Source organism: Triturus cristatus, chromosome 12 (genome assembly GCF_964204655.1).
Source record: "Triturus cristatus chromosome 12, aTriCri1.1, whole genome shotgun sequence".
Lineage (NCBI taxonomy): Eukaryota > Metazoa > Chordata > Amphibia > Caudata > Salamandridae > Triturus > Triturus cristatus.
Window position 1 is genome coordinate 17,713,860 of NC_140595.1, and position 5,649 is coordinate 17,719,508.

The window sequence follows — 5,649 nt, forward strand, 5'->3', positions numbered from 1 at the left end:
TGCCGTAGACACGGTGATTGGTTAGAGAAAGAGCCCGCCCATGAGCAAGACATGCACGACGCTGTTAGAAACCGTGCCCACCGCTGACCCGGAAAGGGTCCGAATATGCTCCGGAAGTGGTGGTCCGGCGGCTTTTATTTGGCAAGGGATGTTAGTGTCTGCGGTCAGGGATAGGAAAATCCCTCGGGGGTACCGTCTCAAGAACAGGCATAGGGACCTCCGGGGCAGAGTAGCCCACGGGGTCCGTGCATAGCATAGGGACAGGACGCCCTCAGGAAGGACCGGTCTGTGGAGGTCCGGGGGCCTGGCAGAGGGTACTCGAGGGGCAGGGAGGGCCCTTAGAGACCCAGCTTCCTGCACCGGGAGAACGAGGGAAGTGCGAGCTCTCGAAGACCCCTAGGCATCGGGGGTTCCACTGGAAGATTAACCACGGTCTGACTGGCATAGGGAGGGGGAGGCTCTCTGTCCCTAGGCATGAGGGGTTCCAAGGGAAGATTAACCACGGTCTGACTGGCATAGGGAGGACATGGGGAGACTGTCCCTAGGCATCGGGGTTTCCAAGTAAGTAACGATTGACCACCAGCAGACTGGCATAGGGAGGGGAAGAATCTCTGCCCTAGGCATCGGGGGTTCCACGGAAACATTAACCACTGTCTGACTGGCTTAGGTAAGTCCAGGAGCAGGAGACCTCTTCCTCTTAGACATCAGGAGTTCCAGGGGGTAGTTAACCACTGGGTGACTGGCACAGGGAGGACGGGGGCCAGTTACCTCTGGAACTTTCCTTCCCCCTAGGCCAGAGGTCTTCAAACTTTTGGATGCCGAGACCCCCCTGTCAACATTTTGAGGCGTAAGGACCCCCTCTTGACAAAAATGTCTAAACCTGTTGACTAAATTGCGTGGGATGAAAATGTAAATAAGGTTATGTGATGCCGCGTATTTTGGGATAGCATTGCTTCATTATTTTGATATTTGTTACACACAGTAACGCTGAGGAAAGATTTCACCCAATCAGTACCCATTTATAACCAAAATACAGCAATTATCATCAGAAAGATTTCAAGTCAACCTTTGTGAAGGGCCTTCCACTCTGCAGCAATACGTGCTGCCACATTAGAAGCTCACCTGGCCCTGACCGGAAGAAGCAGGGGTCCCTTAAAACCCTGGCGGTTTTGTGTAGAGTTAAGCCTTTTACCCATGCAGCTTTCCCCTCACCCCCTCCCTTCCATCCCTCTCTCCTCTCCTAATCCCGGATCTCTCTCTCACTTTGCAGGTCATTTTCTTTCACCCCTTTTTACAACTTCTGAACTCTCCCCATTCAACCTCTCACTTCACCTTTAATCACCTATTGCCATTCTGTCCTTTCACTGCCCTCATCTCTAACAGTCTCTCATATGTATCTCATGGCCTCTCTGGCCCTGTCACCTCTCGTGCCCCTCAGCACTTCTCATTCACCTCGTCTCTTCATTCAAATTTTTGTCTATTTGTATCTTACACCTCTCCAGTCCCCCCATTCCTCTTTCACATCTCCCCTTTGTTCTAACAGAAGCCCTCACCTTTGGATCACACTCACTTCTTGCGTGTCCACACTTCTCTTTGGCAATTCACATTTCTCCTCATCCCTGACCTCTTCAATCAAATTCTCTCACTCCCTTGCTGTCCTCTCTCATTTTGGGTGCGGATGCAACTTCAGAATGGGATGAATGAATGTATGATTACTGATGGGCTTGTTTGAGTGAGTTGCATATTGAGTAGTGAGGGGGACAGGTGAGTGAAGTGTCACATGAGTGCAGGATGAGTAGTGTACTCGTGTGACTGCAGGTTGAGGTATAGTGTGAGCAGGACAAGTGCATTTTGAGAGCAGAGTGATCACTGTGAGTGCAAGGTGAGTGGGTGAATGGTGCAAGTGCATGGTGATCAGTGTGAGTGCATTGTGATCACTGTGAGTGCAAGGTGAGCGGGTGAATGGTGCAAGTGCATGGTGATCAGTGTGAGTGCATTGTGATCACTGTGAGTGCAAGGTGAGCAGGTGAATGGTGCAAGTGCATGGTGATCAGTGTGAGTGCATTGTGATCGCTGTGAGTGCAGGGTGAGCGGGTGAATGGTGCAAGTGCATGGTGATCAGTGGGAGTGCATTGTGATCACTGAGTGCAAGGTGAGCGGGTGAATGGTGCAAGTGCATGGTGATCAGTGTGAGTGCATTGTGATCACTGAGTGCAAGGTGAGCGGGTGAATGGTGCAAGTGCATTGTGATCACTGTGAGTGCAAGGTGAGCGGGTGAATGGTGCAAGTGCATGGTGATCAGTGTGAGTGCATTGTGATCACTGTGAGTGCAAGGTGAGCGGGTGAATGGTGCAAGTGCATGGTGATCAGTGTGAGTGCATTGTGATCGCTGTGAGTGCAAGGTGAGCGTGACAATGAAGGGCGAGAATGAGGAATGAGTTGTCTGAATGCAGGGTGCATTCCCAGACCCATGAAGTAACTCAGCATGTTATTGACGGGGGCGTAGACTTTAATATCTAAGTTAAACTATTGCGGCATTAATCGGGGATCGAGGGTGAAGGAAATAAATAATGTGCTGATCCTGCAACAAACTTCCAGTCCTATGGTTAGGGTTGCCAGCAGATTATTTTGGTGGCCCAGTCGGTACAAAAAAAAGCAGTCACCTAAAGCGGTATTTTCAGCGCTTATCTGTGCATACTTCCCAGGGCCGGCTTTAGTGCTGGTGGTGCCCTGTGCGACAATGTTTGTTGGTGCCCCCCACAATGACCACCCCCACCACGGATTCTCTCACTAGCACCCTTTAACAGTGACCAAGTCTCCATAACCCCACACTCTCAGATGCATTGAATTAGTTATATAGTGCCACTCATACCAGTGTAGGGTGTCCGAGCACTTTGCATCACACACACATTACACAGAGACAATCAATCATAAGTGTGTAAATCAGTGTATAGGAAATGTTACATAAGCCAAAGGACTAAAAGTATAGGAGTCACATGTCATCCATACTGGTAGGCAGTATAGTTCAAGAGTGCTTGGTGTGGAGAAGCACAAACGCAGAGTCGAAAAAGAAACGGCATAGTTGGGAGTTTTCTTTAATAATAAGAATTGATTTCTAGCCAAATCAACCCTTTTTGCAACATTAATCAATGGTCTAATAATGTATTCTTTGTAGTGTGCATGCTGTTCTAGGATGAAAGTTAATAGCTCACTATTCTCTATTAGGACTTTAAGTTATAAATTGCAAGTAACAAAAGGATGTCTCTTTTGAAAGCAGTAACCTGCTGATCTCTTCACATCATACGCACTCTGCAATCTACTTGGTACACGTTCTTTGCAGCAGGCATATTAACCCTCTGCACTAACATCACCTAAGTCAAAACCTCAACTATACAACATTCTGATCTCTCTCCAGGAAGATAATTAATCACACAAGTTATCTTGACATTTATGTGAGGCCTGGTAATTGCTGGGGAAAGAAACGCTGCAGCAGGTGCTTCCAAAGCACAATAAACTTTCACACACAGCGCCCCCAGGAAGCCAACTTTGTATTCCTTTCCATGAAATGCATTCTCACACTACGGCAGTGAATGTAAAATCCAAATGTAAGGAATAGGCACAGTAGGGACCCAGGGGGTACTGGAACCAGCAAAAAAACCTAAGCCTCTGTAAGCAGTTTACAAAGGCATGTTAAATGGTCTTTAAAGACCTGTGAAAAAACACGGGTGCCGGAGATAGGAATCCAGACACTGCCCACCTGAGCCCCCAGCAGCTCAAGTTTCACTGCAGCAGCCCGGGCTGAGACACAGGACGGGGGAAGTGTGTGTGTGGGGGGGGGGGGCTGAAGCCCTTGGGCCTGAGCAGAAGTGTGACTGGGAAGGCGCGACCCCCTTTGCATCACTCCACGGCCCCCCTGGGGGTCGCGCCCCACAGTTTGAAGACCCCTGCCCTAGGCCCAAGTAATTCTAGGGGGAGAGTAACCACTGGGTGACTGGCATAGAGATGGGGAGGGTGACCTCTGGCAGACTCCCGCCCCCAAGTCATAACGGGCCAGGGAGGAATAACCATTGGGAGATTTTGGAGAAGCATACGGAGCACCAAGCACAAACTGACCTCTGGGAGACCCAGCCTTTAGCACAGCGAGCCCCTGGGACAGCGGCGCCTCTGGGAGACCCAGCCCAGGGAGCTCTAAAGCAGAACATTCTGAGTAGAACCAGCCTTTGGCACAGGAAGCACTAGGCACAGAGTGACCTCTGGAGCACAGGGAACTTCAGAGGCAGAGCATCCTCTGGATGCCCTCCCTGCATCAGGCGTAAAAAGTTCCAGCGGTAGATTGACCACAGGGACTTCCAGGTATACAACAGTCTCCGGGAGACCCATTCTCTGGCACAGGGAGTTCCATGGGCTAAATGAGCACTGGGAGGCCCATATGCTTACCCCCGGCATAATACATTTCAGGGATAAATTGACTACAACAGACCTGGCCAGGCCAGGGGGCCCTGGGTGCAGAGGAGAAGCTGGAAAACTGGGCACTGAGCTTCAGGGATGAGAGGATTACCCGAGTGACCAGGCGTTTGACATGAGCACTTGGGTGTTCAGGGGCAGACCTGCCTCTGGGAAGCCCACCCCCTGGCACTGGGAACTTCAGAGGCACCTCTAGCACTGGCTTAGGGAAGGATGGTCCTCATTGTGGGGACGACAGACAAATGCATTAGTCTGTATCCTTGGAGAAACCTTTGTTGGGCCTTAAATCATCGCCCTCAAGTCACCAGCATTTTTAGTTAAATGCTTGAACACTATCAAAATTATGCGGTCACTGGCAAATACATTGAGCTGCAGACAAGCATGCCTCGTGTGATTTTAGGGTGGATTGATCTCATACCTCTGAGAATATTACTTTTGAAATGGTGATAGCCCCCCAGTATTAGCATCTCACCTTCTGTACTGTGGTGTTGCTAATGATCCAATTTATTTAGAAACTTATAAAGCGCTCAGCTACCCCCAACGGGGGTGTCCCGGCGCTAAGACTGGCGGCAGTTGCAGGAACCAGAAAGGGGCTAAGGGCTAGAAAACAGCCAGGTCTTCAGAACACATCAAAAAATTGTTTCAGACTCGGCCATACGCAGAGAGAGTGGCAGGCTGTTCCAGGTTTTGGCAGTAATCACTGCAAAGGCTCTACCACCCATTCTGGACCGGAGGAAACGGGGAGTCGCCAAAAGGCGGAGATGATTCGATCTAAGGGGACGGTTGGACTGGGAGTGCTTGAGTCGAGCTCTGAGATAAGCTGGACCGCATCCCTGAAGCGCTCTGAAAGCCAGGACAAGAGACTTGAATACGTTTGATCACTGGAAGCCAATGGAGCTTCTTCAAATGGGGTGTAATCAAATATCTCTATGGGATGTTGTGTATCGGCCTAGCGGCTGCATTTTGACCAGTCCGCAGGCGTCTAATCAAATATGCTGGTGCCCCCACATAAAGACTATTTGCCAAGTCGAGATGTGAGGTGATCAAGGCATGAATAATGGTCCGACGGGAATCAAGAGAAAATGAAGGATTTTGCAGAGCATGTTCAGTTAACCAAAACAGGCAGAAGAGACTTTGGATTTGCAAGATAGCTCATTATCAAACCCAAGTTTTCTAGCTGAGTCC